Below are 18,475 nucleotides of genomic sequence, written 5' to 3'. Positions count from 1 at the left end.
TTTAGTATGTTTTCAAGTTTATCGCTAATATTGTTTACATAGTTGAGAGGGATGCATGCTCGTATGGGCCTCAGATTATAGTGGGGGGTGGCCAAGATATGGAGAAAGGTTGGTGGGACAAATGTTTGATTTTTTTTTTTCCCCTCTCATTTGATGACACCTTAGAGACCCGGATGTGGGCAACAGTGTTCTACGGGTGTTACTTGAGTGGTTTTGATAGTTCTGTGATGCTGTCAGTTTCATTGCACCAGGGTTGAGGAAATCTCCATGAGGTCTACTGGCTGGCCTAGTCCACTCTAGTGCACCAGACCCCGAGCATGCTGCAAAGTTTGGCCAGGAGAGTAAGCCAACCTGTTCTGCCTTCCGTCCTCTAAGGAGACCCTTGATGTCATCTTCTGGTCTAGGTGAGCTGGCTGTCATGTCCCCCAAGTGCATCTGGGCATATTATCCACTGCACAGGCATCAGCAACTGAGAAGGTGGCCCAGTCCTATTATATGAACTCCAAGGTTGTATTGCATATTTTGCGATCTTTTTTTTCCCCTGTGGCCAGGGTTTGAGTCCCATGGTCTATTTGAAGATCCCACCCAAGAAGCCTCACCTGGAGTGACCTCACCTCAGACTTGACTGTTGCAAGAGCCAACAGTGCAGGGTCTCATTTAGTCTGTTGTCTGCATCAGTCAGTGCACATACTGGTGAGATCCTGGTCAGTTCTGTCCCTAGCCCAGAGCCCTCCACAGGCACACCAGTGAGTCCCATGGCCTAGTTGGGACAATGCCCTAATATCCGCCACCAGACTTGTCCCCAGCCTGTTTTTGCATGTGCTGTGGCCCAGCATCGTCTGTCCTGCATCCCATCCAGTTTTTGTACATATGCATGGATGCTGCAGTTTAGCTTGGGCCATCCTGTCTACAGATATATGCTGATGGTTACTGCCGCCCTGACCAGCTGGGCCCACCCCCAGCCTGTCTCTCATTCTCACCAGCAGGAGGTGCAGCCCAGCAAGAGTGTGCCCACAGTTCCCCTACCAGGCCCGCTCCCAGCACTGGATGTTGCACGTAGGAGCAGATGCTGCATCCCAGTCTGAGATGGTCGTGCGCGGCCTGCCTTGTCTTCATTCCCAGTTCTTGCTGATGGGCACAGCAACCCAACCAAGCCTGGCCTATACTCCATCCTTACTCTGTATTTTGCCAGTGTGTTGTGGGCTCACCCAGCCTGACCTGATCTGCCCTGTCCCCAGCCCCAGCCCCAGCCCCAGCCCCAGCCCCAGCTCTCATGCTCACTAGTGGAAACTATCCTAGCAGGGAAGTTTCCCAGGTTACCCTTCCAGGCACACTTCCAGCCCCAGAGCTCTGTATGCCAGCAGGTGCTGTAGCCTGGCCTCTTCCCAGTCTCAGCTCCTGTGAGTATCAGGTGGATTCCTGTCAGTTAAGTTCCATCGTCCAGCCTGGTTTGGCCCATCACCACCCCCAGCTCTCATACAAACCAGCTACAGACCCACAGAGGGGAATCCACAAGTCTTCCATAGAATCTGCCCCGAGATCTGATTCTCTTGCATTTTGGTGGGTACTGCAGCCCAGCCTGATACAGCCTAGTACTGGTTCTAATACTTGTTCCTAGTACCTGTGCAGGCAGGTGGTACCACCTAGCCCTGCCCAGTTTTTGCATGTACCAGTGGGCAGCGGACAATGGTACTTAGCCCAGCCCAGGTCTTCCGTGTGGGCCTTGGCCTAACCCAGACATGCTCTCTGTTTTCCCCCCATTTGAGCCACCACCTGCGAGTGCAGTGGCCCAGTCCATGGAGGACCCCAGAAATCATCCCTCCCCTGTCAAACATGCCTATATCCACTCCCGCTCCAACTTGTCCCCAGACCCGCTTAGACCCTCTTCTCGGGCAGTCTGCACTCTGCTCCCTGCCTCCCTCTCCCTCTCCCCCACCGATGGGGGCCAGGTGGTGTGTTCCAACCTGGTATTCTCCACCTTTCGCCTTATTCAACAAGAATGGGCAGCTATGCAGGCACAGCAGTGTAGTTAACACAGATTTGGCATTCCCAGGCCTGCAATGCCCTCCAGTTCTTGGCTGCTTTTCTCCTAGCAGTGTAGCGCTTGCTAAGGTACAAGGCAGGTAGTTTCCTACTGCTGGGGGAGGTGCTTATTATTACCCCTATTTAAGAAGTGAGGAGATGGCGATAACCCACCCAGACAATACATAGAACAACGCTGTGGCCAAAAGTGTAAGAAAAGGAGAATGAAAATGGAGTTGTAGTTGTGATATGATGGATTGGAGCTCCAAGGCTTCCTGTAGATTTGGAGATCAGAGGCAAACCCGGTTTTGCTTCCTTTGGAAACAGTTACTTGTTTTTATTCTAATCATTTACTGAAGTTTATTTAAACCTTGGTGAAGGATCACACTTGCATAAATACATTTCACCTATTTAAAAAAGATCTTTTAATGGATGAGTTGTAATGCATTGTAAAAGCACTGAATATTTAGAAGGAAAACAGTTTTAAAGCTAGGGACTATCCAGTAATTAAATCATTTCCAACTTCCAAGTGTTAACCATCTTTTTTTGAAGATTTATTTTATATTTTTTATTGGGAAGGCAGATTTAGAGAGAGAAGGTGAGACAGAAAAGATATTCCATCCACTGGTTCGCTTTCCAAATGGCTGTAATGGCCGGAGCTGAGCCAGTCTGAGGTCAGGATCCAGGAATTTCATCCTGGTTTCTCATGTGGGTGCAAGATCCCAGTCTTTGAACCACCCTCTGCTGCTTTCCCAGGCCATAGCAGGGAGCTGATTGGGAAGTGCAACAGCCAGCTGGGTCTCAGCCATATGGGATTCTGATGCTTGCAGAGGGAGGTTTAGCCAGTAGAACCATTGCTTCACGCTCAAGTAAACCATCTTAAACACCCAAAAAGAAATGAAAATAAGTTTTTCAGCATTCAAAAAGTATGGAAATGTTTTTTGCATTTTCAAAGTCATCTCATTGAACACACAATATTTTTCTCTGTTCTCATATTTTATCTTCTATGAAACTGGAATAATTAATTTCTCTATTCCTACATATAAACCTTCTAACTATATTTTTTATTGAGCTTTCTTACAGTCTCTTGTTATCTTTCTTACCTCATTATCCTCTAGATTCCTCTGTGCCAGTAGGAGGTTATTATTATTATTTGTTAAACTTAGTGCGCATCTGGTATTTCTGTTTTGTTTTTACTTAGTGTGGTCCAAATATGTCATCTTTTTTAGGTTTAGATGATAAACTCCAAAGGAAGTTTATTGTTAACCACCTGTTAGCCTGCCTTTTATTCAGTAGTGCAGTGTTTTAAGCAGTATCCATTGGATGAACTATACAACTGGAGAAAATGGTTTTGGAAGTATTAAATTGCCGAGTTTGTAGAAATAACAAATCAAAGGGAAACTGCAATGCGTGATAAATGATCTTGTGTTAGTTCTGTCAGCCCTAAGATTCATAAATTAATATTTTAATGTTCTATTGCCTTAATGATGCTCATAGCGCAGAACATACTTCAAACAATAAAGTTATTATGACATGACATTTTAAAGCCATCCATCTTTCTAAAATGTAAATGTTTAGGAAGGAAATAAACATATAAATGAAATGTGCTTTAAATGGTGTCTTCAGAAGGTGAAGTGAAAGGTGCTTGATGCAGGTTCTAAGCAACATTCCGTGCCTGTTTGAAACTTGGAAATTGGCAACTGTAGGCATTTGCTAAATAGGCGTTATTTTTCTTTTCATTCATTTATTCAAAACTGTGTGACACCTGTGTCAGACTGACAAATCCAGATGTATCGTACAGTGTAGGCATAGTGCCAAGTGTTCATTAACAGTAGAATACAACAGTAAGAAACCACATAGTTGATTCTTGCGTCAAGTTGTATGCCGTGTGCAGGTGTGGGCATTAGTATGTAGGATGTAAAATGAAGGGCACGTGGGCATTGTTGTGAGTGTATCACTGGGCCAGATTAGTGTCAGTTACGGTTGGCCTGGATTCATCTTGGAATGGGAATTTCTTAGAGCCAGTTTAGTTTTTCTTACTACTTTTGAGACAAGTTTCGGTAAATAAACAATTGTTATATAAAATTGCTTAGTAGTTTAAATGTCCTTATGCAGTAAAGGACAACTTGATGGTGAATATATGGAAGCACAGATAATCCAGAGTAGCCAAGGAAATCAGAGGTTTTAAGGTACGTTTAGTTTTTAATTATAAACTTTGCTTGTTTACAGCAGTATTAGAAAAACAATACTGCCTGGCAGGGTTAGTTATTTATTTATTCATTCGTTTATTTATACGGAGGGAGGCAGAGATGTTCTGTCTGCCATGTCACTCCCCAAATGGCCACAGGGACTTGGGCCATCCTCTGATGCCCGACAGTCGGGAGCACTAGCAGGGAGCTGGGTCAGAGTGGGACAAAACACTGCTGCAACTTCGACAGCTGAGTACGTCTCCTCTTTGTCTGTCACCTTTTCAGAAGCCTGTTGCCTGCCACGCTACAAGCATGATCCCAGAGTGGGTCTCCTTTCCCTGTTCTTTTGCGGTGGTATTATGGTGGTAGGGACAAGTTTTGCTCTTGGGTATTTTGTTATTTTGTCATTTTACTTTTGATGGAAGTTAGCCAGAAGAGTGGAAAGAATGAGGTTTCCTATGATTTAGGTGCTTAGATGTGTTCAGCTACAAGAATTGGGATAAACCTAGTAGAAGGGACCAGATGAGAAAGGCTAGTGTGAAGGAAGGGCTGTAGAAACTCAGGGGAGAGATCCCATACGTGGTGATTGTTTATTGGCAGTTCAAACCTGGAGAGCTGTTAGGAAGGAGGGAAAGATGGAGAGTAATCCTCACTCTCCCAGGTGCCCACAGTGGCTCCCATATACGATACTGTCCTGCATTGCCTGCTTAACCTGTTATGCCACAGCACCGGTCTCCCTGCAGGAGCTATTTAAGATATCATTGCTTGGGTGGGTCCCATCACACACCCATTAAACTTCATATCTCTGTTGGTAGCACTTGCCATGTGATCTAGTGCAGTCAGGTTTAAAGGGTGAATGGGGTTGGAATCACGAATAGAATCTGGTGAGATTACTTGCCAAATTACTTATTTTTTTAGTTAGTTGTATCTTGTTTAATTTTTCAGCACATTGCTATTGAAGCATTTGTAGTATGACAGTCGTGAAACAACAGTGTTGGAGCAGGTATTTAGCCTGACACTTAAGAAACCTGCATCTCTTCCCAGAGGATCTGGGTTCGAGGCCTGGCTCCCTTCTCATTTTCTTTCTCTCCTTCTCTCTCTCGAGATTTATTTATTTTTATTTGAAAGATTTTCCAAGAGAAGAAAAAATAGTCTCCTGTATGCTGCTTCATTTCTGAAGTGGCCAAAATGTCCAGACCTGAGCTGATCAGGACCCAGGAGCCTCTTCTAGGTCTCCCGAGCCCATCTTTGTTCTGGGAGTAGAGATATACACTGCACTGCATCCTCACATCGGGACAGGATCGTCTCCATTACACAGTCACCACAAATCCCAAATGAAAAGCCACAATACAAAATCAACAATAGAAAGAAAAATAGAAATTTACCAACTCATGAATTTCTCAAGAGGTTTTCATAGTTCAGCAGTCGTGCATTGTTGGCAATTCCGCCACTCCAATCATGATGAAATCTCTCCTGAATCCTAGTCCACCTTAGCGTCTCCGTCTGCCCAGATCTTCACTGTCAGTGATTGGCTGGGGTAGTTGATCAATTTGTTCTGTCCTCCATCCTCTGCCATGGGACCAGGAATCCTCTGGAGGCTCCAATGTACAGCCATATCCTCCACGTACATTTGGGTATGCTATCCTCTGCTCAGTCTGAACTCAGACGGCTCAGGTCTGGCACATCACTCCCAGTCACCCGGCTCCATTCTTGAGAGTGTGTCTTCCTGGTGGTCCATTCGGGACATATTTTGGGGGTTGAATAGTTAATGAGGATTCTTCCTCCTCTGTTCCCCCACCTCACCTCATACTAAATAGCAGTGCTGAGCCAGCTGCCTGCACACCCTGCCTGTCTGATCTTGTGGTGCTTGGTCCCTGCAGCTCAGCCACTGACCTTTTGATGGTAACTAACGATGTATGGTGTTCTTTCCTGCCACGGGATCATCCTTCGTTTCCTGCCTTTAAACACCTAAGACCACCCACCCCAAACTGTGGATGACTCGCCCCAAACATGGGCACTTGAACATATGGAGTGTATTTGAAAGGCAGATTTATAGAGAGGGGATAAAGATCTTCAATTCTATGGTTCATTCCCCAAATGGTCACAGAAGCTGGAGCTGCACTGGAAGTGGAGCAAACTGGACTAGAACCAGCTCTGTGAGATGCTGGCACTGTAGGAGGGGGATTAGTGAGGTGTGCCAACATGTGTGCCCTCCCCTTACCATGTTTGCAATTGTTATTTGGCTTTCTTGAAAGACCAAGCTCTTTGCTTACCTAGCATTGAAATTATGCTTAAGATACTGTATATGTTGAGTGAATGAATAACTGAAAATGTAAAGTAACTGGATAGATTCCCCGTGTATCTATAGAACCAAGTAGGAGAGCAGATATACAATAATAATGCAGTGACTTTTGGCGGTTAACAGCAACCCCAAAAGACTTTGAATCAGGAGAGAGAGGTTGACAGGTTTGGGGGGAAAGGAGCAAATAGTCACACATTACTTGTCCAAGGGTGTATGGTTCATGCTGGGGAAAGGCACTGTGAAATCATAGCTAATACTGCTGAAGCAGGATGGACTGGTCTCCATAAGGTGGTTAGGCTATCTTGTTGGCTTGTTCCTTTTCTCTTTTGTTCTAATAGATGAGGTTTAATCCAAGCCTTTGAAAGTTCCAAAACAGCAAACTACTTATTATTTGAAGCTTATTATACAGTAGAAGAGAAGATAACATTTCTAACCATTTAGGAATGTATTTTTACATATCTGTGTACATCACATCTAGGTTAAGCTACATGAATTTTGTAAGGCAGACAGTATAATAGAAGCTTAAAAAATGAGACCACTGTACCCAGGCGTTGGGAGATGCAAAATAGCATTAAAGCTTTGACCAGTCAGAGTGTTTGCATTTTATTTTTGTCATCTGTAAAACAATTAGCTAAATATATTCAAAGTGCAAAGAGCCAACAGAACACAATTGCTCACTGTTTTTTGTTGTCACAACTTAAAAGAAAACACATCTTAAATATGAAAAAAAGATAATCATGTTGTCATTTCTTGTTTTTCATCCGTTGTTCCTGGTTTTTAATGTGCCGGGAAGAAAATGCATGAGGATTTATCAGCATGCTTTGCTAATGACCTCTCTCGCAGGAAGCCTAAACCCGTTTAGTGGTTAAGCTCACCGGAAAGCATTGTCAGAGCCGGAATATCCATTGCAGTGTCTTGAAGCCTTTTTTGTAATCCTGGGAAGCACCTGCTGTGAATGTTGAAAAAACACTGCAAAGGTTGCCTGACCGTTAAGGTCAGTGGTATAGGACTTGTGGGGTTGTCATTTTAGTACTTGCATCTTTACTCACCTGAGCTCTCTAGCTTATTTCTTTTGCCATACTCCATATTCTGTAGTTTCTACTGTCTAGGCCTCCAGAAAATGTCTCTAACATTGCCTTCTATTCAGCTGTTCCCCTAAAGTTGGTGCAAATTTCTATTTATGGAAGGTAAGAGATTACTTAGTCCCTTTGTACTCGATTCTTAAGAAAAGTGGAGCTGACAGAATTTTATTATATAGAAAGAAAAGAGAAGACAGAAGGATCTTCATCCGTTGGTTCACTCCCCGGTGGCTGCACTGACTGGGGCTGAGCTGCTCCAAAGCCAGGAGGTGCTACTAAGTCTCTCCAAGACTTCAGGCCATCCTCCACTGCTTTCCCAGGGAGCTGGATGGGAAGTGGAACAAGCAGCCAAGACATGAACCGACACCCATATGGGATACTGGAGCTTGCAGGAGGAAGATTAGCCAATTCAGTGATTGTGCTAGGCCCTGCTTATTTTTAAAAATGTGTTTTACTTACTTGAACAGTTACAGGGAGGTGGGGATAGCCAGAGGGAAAGAGGTCTTCATCTGTTGGGTTACTCCCCAAATGAGCCAGGCCAAAGCCAGGAGCTTCTTCCAGGTCTCCCATGTGACTGCAGCATCGCATGGCTTTGGGCCCTCGGCTGCTTTCCCAGGTATATTAGCAGGGAGCTGGATGGGAACTAGCAGCCAACTGAGAAGTGGGCGTTGACTTAAGCTGTTAACGCCACAAAGCCAGCCCCTACACTTAGTTTATTGGAAAGTCAGATATTCAGAGAAGAGGATAGACAGAGAGCAAGATCTTCCGTCCTGTGATTCACTCTCCAGGCAGCTGCAATGGCCAGAGTTGCACCAATCCCAAGCCAGGAACTTCTTCTCCAGGTCTCCCATGCGGGTGCAGGGTCCCAAGGCTTTGGGCTGTCCTCGACTGCTTTCTCAGGCCACAGGCGGGAGCTGGATGGGAAGTGGGGCTGCCAGGATTAAAACCAGCACCCACATGGGATCCCAGGCATGCAAGGCGAGGACTTTAAAGAAGTTTACTTCAGTGCGGACTTTATATTAGCAAGATTCACAATTTTATGCAATGTAAGTCTAAAATATTAAGGACTTGAAGCTACATCCTTACCTGTTACCACGTGTCAAGCATAGGATAAGAAGGTCTTCCTTGAAGCTTCTCAGCCATCAAACAGGAGACTGGACAGCCAGCTGGGTTCTCAGCTTTACATGTCCTGCCACAGTGAGAGCCACCTCTGTGTGTGGCAAATGTGGCTTCATTCTGCTTATTTTCTCTTCTGGAAGCACTCAGAATCATTGATTGACCTGCCTCGCTGATTTGAAATGCTTTCAGTGGTGTTTTCATTTAAGAAAGGACATTTAATGGGAAGCTTTTATTTGAGGGGAAAAGAATTCTACTTTGAAGACTAATGGGCCCGTAATTTTAGAGACAGACAAAACTGTCTTAAGGCAGATTTAGCAAGGAGTAGGCATTCCCTTTAGAAAACATTTCTCTGGCCTCTTCTTGGAAGGAAAATTTCCTTGACATGAGAACCTAAGTAATCGTAGTGTTTTCCAGGCCTTAGTGTCTTGATTGTCTCGCCTTTTTGGGGGGGGGTGATAAGAGCACCCAACAAATTATATTAGTTTAGGGATTCTTCATACTTTAAAGATTTACTTGTTTTTGTTGGAAAGGCAGATCGGATTTACACAGACAAGGAGAGACAGAAAGATCTTCCATCTGCTGGTTCACTCCCCAGATGCTCATTATGGCCAGAGCTGAGCCAACCCGAAGCCAGGAGCTTCTTCCTGATCTCCCATGCAGGTGCAGGGTCCCAAGGATTTGAACCACCCTCTCTTTTCCCAGATAATAATAAGTAGGGAGCTAGATGGGAAGTGGAGCAGCTGGGGCATGAACCAGTACCCGTATGGGATCCCGGTGCTTGCAGGACAGAGATTTGAACCATCTCACCAGGGACCACAGTTGTTTTAAGCATGCGCTAGTCATGAATTTTTCTAATTGAAAGGGTAACATAAATCCTGAGTCCCAAAGAAAATATAAGCAGGCACAGTTCATGCGGCTAGTCGGATGGCAAGGGTTAGGTGCTGGAGGTCTCCTGACGTGCGTTGTGATGAGCACAGATTTAACCGGCCTAAGTGTTGGTCCAAGTGAGTTGAACTGACCTTTAAACCTGAGGGATTTTAAAGCCAGAGGCTATGATCGTGGCAATAGTTGAAGGTCAGTGATGGGGTTGCTCACTGCTTGGATGACCAACGTGTCAGCCTTGCCACTAGCTTACTGGATTTTCTAGGAACAGTATTACCGATGCCTGGGCTTAGTTCAGGCTGGTGTAACAAAATGTTGTAGGCTGATTAGCCTAAAAGCAAGTTTACCTCTCAGAATCTTGAAAGCTGACAAGCTTAAGACCACAGTGCCCACACTCTGATCATATATTTTTGTTCATGGCATGTTTTCACTGTGTCCTTCAGCAGCCAAGGAAAGGAAATCCTCCCTGGTCTCTTCAGGGATACCAGTCCCATTCGAGGGTGCTGTCCCCTCACTTGCTCACTCACCCACACCATCACTTGCAGGCTTAGACTTGGAGCAGTGAGTTTGGAGGCACAATCAGATCGTGCCATCTCCCCTGCCCAGCTAGTCCTGACTGAAGCAGGCTGCTTTGCTTCTGGCTTGGCAGGCTTGTGTATTCTGAGTTCTACTGAGTGTATATTAAATATGGTTAACTTTAGAATGACAGGCTGGCTCAAATGAAAGGCAGCTGTTCCACAGAAGTTTCATTGCTCTGTGTGCCTGCATGGTAGTGCCTCTTTACCTAGAAAGAGTGAAGAGTCACAGTCTGACCCTTTGTAGGAAACATTCCTGGCCTGAAGGAATACAATGAATATTGACAAAATTTGACTGAATATCTGAAGAGTTAATTATGAGGTCAGCTGTGGGTTACTTGCACAGTCACGCTAATTGCATAATGACATTTCTGTCAACAATGAGCCCTAATACACGGCGGTAGTCCCCTAAGATTATAATGGAGCTGGAAAATTCCTGTTCTCTGGAGAGGTTGTAACTGTCTTCCCGTCATGTGTTTGGGGATGCTGATGTAAACAAAGCCGTTGTATGGAACACTTGCACAATTTTGTGTGGTATGTAAGACCTGATAATGGACAACTACAGAGAGATGTATTATAGCGAAACTTTAGTGGGTTCTCTCTCCACCTGTAAAAAACACTGTGTGATTTTACTCCTGCAGCAGCAGCCTCCAGCATGCTCTCTCCTGTTTGTGTCTTCAAGCATATATACCCGGAGAGGGAGCACAGCTGGGTTTGAGGTGAGCCGTGTACCACATGGGCTGTGTAAGTGCACCCGATGCTGTTTGCACGCTGACAGTTACCTAATGCCATATTGCTCACAAAGTGTCACCATCATTAAGCAGTGCGTTGGCTGTATTATAATTAAGATTCACTCTGGCTTCCTTCAATTAGCCTTTATTGCTCCCACTAGAGTAGATCTGACCAGAGTGTATATGTAACTTAAACTTTTGGAGTAGCAGGTCTAACATAACCCAAAGTGTATAATTCCTTTTCTAGACTTTAGTTTAAAAATACTGTACAGGTGAGCAATGCCACAAGAGTTGGCTGTGAACCCTGCACCATGCCTAGTAGTTAAAGTCCTCGCCTTGCACGCTCCACGATCCCATATGGGCATTAATTCTAATCCCAGCTGTTCCACTTCCCATCCAGCCCCCTGCTTGTGATCTGGGAAAGCAGTTGAGGATGGCTTAAAGTTCTGGGGCCCTGCCCCCGTGTGGGAGACCCAGAAGAAGCTCCTGGCTTCGGATCGGCTTAGCTCTGGTGGTTATGGCTACTTGAGTGAATCATCGGACAGAAGATCTTTCTGTCTCTCCTCCTCTCTGTATATCCTCTGGGTCACTTCCCAAAGGCTATGAGAGCCAGAACTGGGAGCCAGGAGCTTGTGGGTACAGGAGCCCTGAACTTAGGCCATTTCCACTGCTTTCCCAAACCATTATGGAGCTAGGTTAGATGTGAAGCAGCCAGGGTTCACACTGGCCCCATATTTTGTAGTTCTTACAGCTGATAAGTTGAGGGCCCGGTACAATAGCCTAGCAACTAGTCTTCACCTGCACGCGCCAAGATCCCATATGGGTGCCAGTTGCAATCCTGCTGAACCTGCTTCCCATCCAGCCCCTGCCTGTGGCTTGGGAAAGCCCAGAGCTATGGAACCCTGCACCCATGTGGGAGACCTGGAAAAAGTTCCTGGTTCCTGCCTTTAGATTGGCTCTGCTCCGGCTGTTGCGGCCACTTGAGGGATGAATCAGTGGATGGAAGATCTTCCTCTCTGTATATCTGACTTTGCAATAAAAATAAATAAATCTTTTTTTAAAAAAAGTGGCGTCTATGACAGGAAAAATAAAGTCTTCGCTGTACTGTTTCATTCCCCAAAAGGCAGCGGGAGCCAGGAACTCCATCCTGTACAATCGAGAAGGAAAAAAAAAAAGGCCCCAAACTTAACATCTTTACTAGAAAAAAAGGAAAACAATGAACCACAATTTCTTTTAGGATAAGAGAAAATACCACTTCCGCCCACGCACCCACACCAAAGCACTGTTGGTGTGATGGCTGCACGGAGAAGACAGGCAGACAGATAACCGCCATAAGGTGCTCCAGTGCTTACGTGCAGGGCAAATAAGCGAACGCAGAGGAGGGTCCGTGGACTCCGTAGGTAGGAAAAGTTAGGACAGACCCTTCCGTTTGCTGTGTGCTGTGAACCTTCAAGGAGGTGTTGGGGTTTGCTTCTTCGAGAAACTGCTACTTGGACCCCATCAACACTGTGTGGGAATTGCTGAGTTTCTCTAGTCATTTTATGACTGTGAGTTTAAGATACATCTTCAGAAGTTGGCAGTTGCTGTTTATTCCTCTCACTCCATGAGAAACCTTCTCTAATTTTTTTTTTTTAGTTGTTTTTCATTACAAGTGGATGTTTTCTTCTTGTGTGAAATTCTGGACCCTTCTCTCTGGGCGTGTCGTCTGTGTGTGTCATGCTGTATGGCCCCGGTGTTTACAGGCTGTGGTTTCCCCCTTAGCTGTGCAACTCTGCACAGGGAAACTGGGGCTTCGGACAGAAGCTGGTTGGTCAGGAACTGTGTGTGCGTTGGGAGTTGAGCCGCCGTGGCCTCTGCTCGCTGAGGCTGGTGGGTTCCACCGTGGCGACTTCAGAGGCAAAGAGAAGCTGCGGCCAGCTCCGCTCCCGTCAGCATCTGCTCACCTCCTTGCTTGGTCCTGTTTTCCATAATTCCGTGCAATGATTTGGTTTTACATTTGGATGTAGATACACACTGAAATAACACACCTGTAGCTTGTTCTGCAAAGATAGTTGCACGTAGGAAATTTTATGTATGCAGTATTGCCTCATTTAACAGGATAAAAGTCTCTTGGAAAGATGCTTGGACAAAAATGGAACCCTAGGTTATTATTTGCTTCTGTCTGAAACAGTTATTTTCTACGGGCTGCACACTCCCTGCAGCAACCTGGGAGACGCTCCTGGCTTCAGCCTGGCCCAGCCCTGGCTGTGCTGGCCATTGTGGGCGTGAACCAGCAGCTGGAAGATCCTCTCTCTCTCTCTGCATCTCTGTAACTCTGCCTTTCGAATAAATAGATAAAGCTTTAAAAAAGAAAACCTTGTTTGCATTATAAATATATACACAGAGGTGTGTTAGAAAAAGTCCAGTTCACTAGACGGCATCACATTCAGATTAAGAAACCAGCAGGCAGAGATATGGGGCATGCGGCCTAGTGGTTAGGATGTCCATGCCCCATGGCAGTGCCGGGGCTCTGTCCCTGGCCCAAGCTTCGTGCCTAATGTAGATCTTGCAGGAAACGCGGAAGTGCCCAAGTCACTGGGCACTGCCACCCGTGTTGTGGCTCTCCTGTTAGCCCCCAGTCTCGCCCCAGCCATTGCATGCAAGCAGGAAATCTTGATCTGCCTCTCAGAAAGGAAGAAGGAAGGGATAGGGGAGGATGAGAGAGGAAGGGAAAAATGTTTAAAAATACAGCAAACAGATCATCTGTGTGGATATTGCTATGCTGTGGAAGCCTTAGTGTTTGTTATCAAACTGAACTTGAGAGTTTCGTCTTGTGATCTAAAGTGCTGTCAGCTGTCCACTGTGTCTACATCCAACTTGCCGGTTTTACAAAACCTTTTATGTGCATTCTTATTCATCTGTGTTGGTTAATTCTACAGGATTATTTATTTATTTATTTATTTATTTTTGCTTGAAAAAGATAGAGAAGGCCCAGTGTGGTAGTCTAGCAGTTTAAGTCCTCGCCTTGCACGCCCTTGGATTCCATATGGGTTCTGGTTCTAATCCTGGCTGCTCCACTTCCCATCCAGCTTCCTGCTTGTGGCCTAGAAAAGCAGTTGAGGACGGCCCAAAGCCTTGGGAGCCTGCACCCATGTGAGAGATTTGGAAGAAACCCCAGGTTTCAGGTCAGCTCAGCTCTGGCTGTTGTGGCCACTTGGGGAGTAACCATAGGACGAAAGATATTCCTCTGTCTCTCCTCCTCTCTGTATATCTGACTTTCCAATAAAAAAAAAAATCTTAAGAAAAAAAACAGAAAAAGTGAGAGAGAGGAAGAGAGGTCTTCTATCTGCTTGTTCATCCCTCCAACTGATCGCAGTGGCCCTACCGGTGTAAAGTTGGAAGCCAGGAGCTTCTTCCAGGTCTCCCATGTGGGTGCAGGGTGCACAGCCTTGGGCCATTCTCCACTGCTGTCTCAGGCCACGGGCAGGAAGTTGGAAGGGAAGTGGAGCAGCTGGGACTTCAAGCACCTAGGTGCTGTAGGCGGAGAGTTAGTTGGCTGCATCACTATGCTGGCCCCAGTTGGTTAATTTTTAAGATGGCTGATAGATTCCTGTAATGCTGTTTAGCTCAAGAGGAGCTAATTTGATCAGTAACTTGTCTTTTCATTTCTTTGAGTCCCTGTACCTCAGTTACATTAAGATATTGTCTAAGACATGCAGCTCCTCAGGCTTCTGGATTATTTAAAATTGTCTTAATGACTATAACCTGTCCACAAATGATAGAAAATAGCAGTCTCCCTATTGATCACCTTTTTAAAACCACATTGGCAGACTTCTTGATCTTAAATACTATACAGGTATGTTGGTGCTGTTTAGGCACCAATGGCACTTAACATAAAAGAGCGACCTAGCAAAATAAAAATGGCTGAATATCATTAGTCTTTAGAGAATTGCAAATTGGAGCCACATTCTAGATGTACTATACTTGAATGGCTTAAATTTATTTCTGACACTTGGCAGGACCAAGTGTAGTTGAGGATGTACAGCACTCAGAATGCTCATAACGTTTGCTGCAGAGGACATAAAGATGACTTTTTTCCCCCAGAAGTTAAGCATCTCTTACTTTTTATGTGTTGTTTTGTTACTACACGAGAGCTCCGGTCCCAGACTCACTGCTCAGGTGCCCACAGTTGCTGTGTCTGAGCCAGACCCGAGCTGAAACCTGAGCAGGACCAGTTAGTCCATGGTGACAGGAAGTAGATCCCTGGCTGCAAAGAGCCGGAAGTGAGAGTTGTCTGGGAAGGGGCACAGAGGATTAGGAATGGTAATTACAAAATCCAAAAATTTTGTCAAAAATCCCTGGGCTTAGTGCTGTCATTTGGCACAGGGTTTAAGCATCAGAGTGCCTTGTTCTAATCCCAGTTTCCGCGTGACCCCTCCAGCTTCCTGCTTAAAATGAATAGCACTTCAAAAACTCTTTGGTCCCGGCAGCGTGGCCTAGCGGCTAAAGTCCTTGCCTTGAACGCGTTGGTATCCCATATGGGCGCCGGTTCTAATCCCGGCAGCTTCACTTCACACCCAGCTCCATGCTTGTGGCCTGGGAAAGCAGTTAAGGACGACTCAAAGCCTTGGGACCATGCACCCATGTGGGAGACCTGGAGGAAGTTCCTGGCTCCTGGCTTCGGATCGGCATAGCATCAGCCGTTGCGCTCACTTGGGGAGTGAATCACTGGATGGAAGATCTTCCTCTCTGTTTCTCCTCCTCTCTGTATATCTGACTTTCCAATAAATAAATAAATCTTTTAAAAAAAAGTTTATGTCTTATTATATGTGAATTGTACCTTTAAAATTTTTAATTTGTCTCAGGTAGAAATTGCCCAGCAAGCTTACAGCATCTGTTACTCTTGGTCCACTTTTGGGTAGCACATGTAAGCAGGCCAGGAATAATCTTGCCTAGTGTTTAGGTTTTTTTAGAGCTAAGGAAAGGGCCAAATTCGGGAGCAATTTGTCTAGACCTTTGGGACCCTGCAACCATGCGGGAGACCCCCAAGAGGGTTCTAAGGCTTTGGGCCGTCCTCAACTGCTTTCGCAACCCCACAAGCAGGGAGCTGGGTTGGAACTAGAGCAGCTGCGACAGAAACCAGTGCCCATATGAGATCCCAGGCAATGCAAGATGAGGAATTAGCCAGTAAGCCATTACGCCAAGTCCTTTATAATAGTGTTTTTTGTAAGCCAAAGATTTGGGTAAATCTGTAATTGGAGATCTTACTGCCCAGTATGCAATCTTCTTGATGCCATAGAATTTACTTGTAAATTAATGTGATTTTCTTATAAGTTTAGGTAAGCAGGTTTATTAGTTGTTTCATAGTTTGGCGGCTCAGTTTTTACCGTCTATGATCTTTACTTTGATAGAAAACCAGAAGAGATCAGAAGTACTCCTGAAAGAATTCTTACTCAAAATTTTATTCAGTTTTACTGGTCTCATATTCAAAAGTCACAGGCACTGTTGAACAAATGGTTAGCAATCTGTCTTTTTGCCCTCCTCCCTGTGTTGTTGAGCATACATCTGTGTCAGTTGTTTGGGGTGCTGAGGTTGAGGGACTCAATGTTACCTAGCAAAGGGCTGGAAGCGGAAAGATTGGTGGGCACAGAGACTCTAAAGATGGAGAGGACCTCAGTTCTCATTTGCTACTGCTTACGTATTCTGACCGATTGTTCCTGGAATTTCTTCTCTCCCCTTCTTAAGATTTTTTTTTTTTTTTGAAAGGCAGAGCTACAGAGAACGAAATCTTCCATCTACTGGTTCACTCCCCAGATGGCTGCTACAGCCAGTGCTGAACTGGTGTGAAGCTGGGAGCCAGGAGCTTCTTCTGGGTAACCCGTGTGGGTGCAGGGGTCCAAGTACCTCGGCCACATCATTTGCTGTTTTTCCAGGTCATAAGCAGGGCACTGAATAGGAACTGAAGCGGCTTGGACAAGAACCGGTGCCCACATGGTATGCCAGCACTGCAGATGGAGGCTTAGGTTACTTTGCCACAGTGCTGTTCCCTATTCCCATAGGTTAAGCACTAGCATCCCTGCAATCCTGGCAGCTCTGCTTCTGATCTGACTTCCTGCGATGTGCCTGGAAAAACGATGGAAGGTGACCCAAGTGCTTGGACCCCCATCACCCATGTGAGAGATCTAACTGGAATTCTAGGTTACTGGCTTCAGCCTAGCCCAACCTAGATATGTGACCATCTGTGGAGTGAAACTACATGAAAGACCTCTGTCTCTTGTCTGAGATTGGGATCTCATGGCCTGGATACTGCATACATGAATTTGTCATGGTTTGCCCCTACTGTTGTGGCCATTTAGAGAGTGAACCAGAAGATCAAATACTTCTCACTCTGCCTTTCAAATAAATAACCAGTTCTCTTTTTTTCCTTTCTTGGTACTCTGCTTCCCTTTATTTCAACTTTTCGCTGGCATTAATTTTTTTCCCCAAAAATAAGGGTCCTGGTGGGCAGTGTGTTTTAGTGAATAGAGAGTAAACTTGGACCAAGCTTTATTTGCACTGCATTTACTGTTGATTTCTTTAGTAACCACATGAGGTAATGAAAGAAAATAAGGTATGTAAAACACTCGGCAGCATGTCTTTATAGGCAGCATTCATTACTTGTTAATTTATTACTTTTTTCCTCTTTTGTATTAGGAGTCGGTTTAATTCTGAGGAGTAGAGATTTGTGTTTATTGAGAACCTGCTATGCCCAGGGTTTTCTGCTAGGTAATGGCAGAATAACAGAGGCAAGCACGACAGACAGTTGAGTGCAGCGTGGTAGTGTCGTGTTCTCCATGCTGACACAGCAGCTGCTGCGTGCACCGCATCCTGCAGACATAGACTGGCATCCCGCGTCGGTTGCACGGCTGTCGGGAAACAGTTGTGTTGGAGTGAGTTTGGAGAACAGCCTAGCACTGAAAGGTCAGCACTACCCCAGTCATCTTGTGGGGGAGAGACCAAGACGAGGCCCAAGATGTGATGTAGAACAGTAAGTGATAAAGGTATGTTAGGACAATTTGGAAGCCTTAAAATCCATGGCCGCAGACTGTAAATTGCCAGGAGATGTGGCTGAGCTGAGTAGAGAAGGTCAGGAGTAGCAGATAGAAAACCAGCAGTAGCCAGAGCTGTCCTTTGGAAAGGAGCTGTTAGAACCTGCTGGGGGGGAGGCGGAGGGGTGGGCACGGAGAGAAGGTGAGGGAGTGAGGATTGCTGGGACAACACTGCAGAGTCCAGTGTGTGGGGCCAGGGTTCATTCTGTAAGCTGTGAGCAGAGGTTCTCCCATTTAACTCAAAAATTTCTGTTTAAGCATTGGCTTATGAGTTCCCAGCTATGTTTGCACACTGTTCTCCAACACCATTGGCAAAGCAGAACCATTTTTGTGTTGAAGGAATGCTTAAACTTGACAGGGTCTCTAACTGGTAGATATTGATAACTTAAGAGTCTTCACTCTGATTCCTAATTTTTCAATCATTTGAAGTAATGAAGACAAAAATCTTCTCTTCCGTACTCAAGGCTTCCTTGATGGAAATATAGGCCACAAATACTCTGAAATTACTC

At 45.4% G+C, this 18,475-nt stretch overlaps 1 protein-coding gene and 1 long non-coding RNA gene across 3 annotated transcripts in view; both read left to right on the top strand.

The window, feature by feature from the left end:
- Positions 1–18,475, top strand: part of LOC121165848 (RING1 and YY1 binding protein) — a 66,136-nt gene that overhangs the window by 34,329 nt on the left and 13,332 nt on the right. The window lies entirely within an intron of this gene.
- LOC121165849 lies at positions 4,678–16,661 on the top strand. Its single transcript, XR_005885328.1, has 3 exons — positions 4,678–4,688; positions 8,084–8,093; positions 16,470–16,661. It is a non-coding gene; the product is annotated as an uncharacterized LOC121165849 (long non-coding RNA).

The sequence above is a fragment of the Ochotona curzoniae genome, unplaced genomic scaffold, assembly GCF_017591425.1.
Source record: "Ochotona curzoniae isolate NIBS_2020 unplaced genomic scaffold, NIBS_Ocur_1.0 contig_908, whole genome shotgun sequence".
NCBI lineage: Eukaryota > Metazoa > Chordata > Mammalia > Lagomorpha > Ochotonidae > Ochotona > Ochotona curzoniae.
This window is presented reverse-complemented; position numbering and strand designations above follow the sequence as displayed.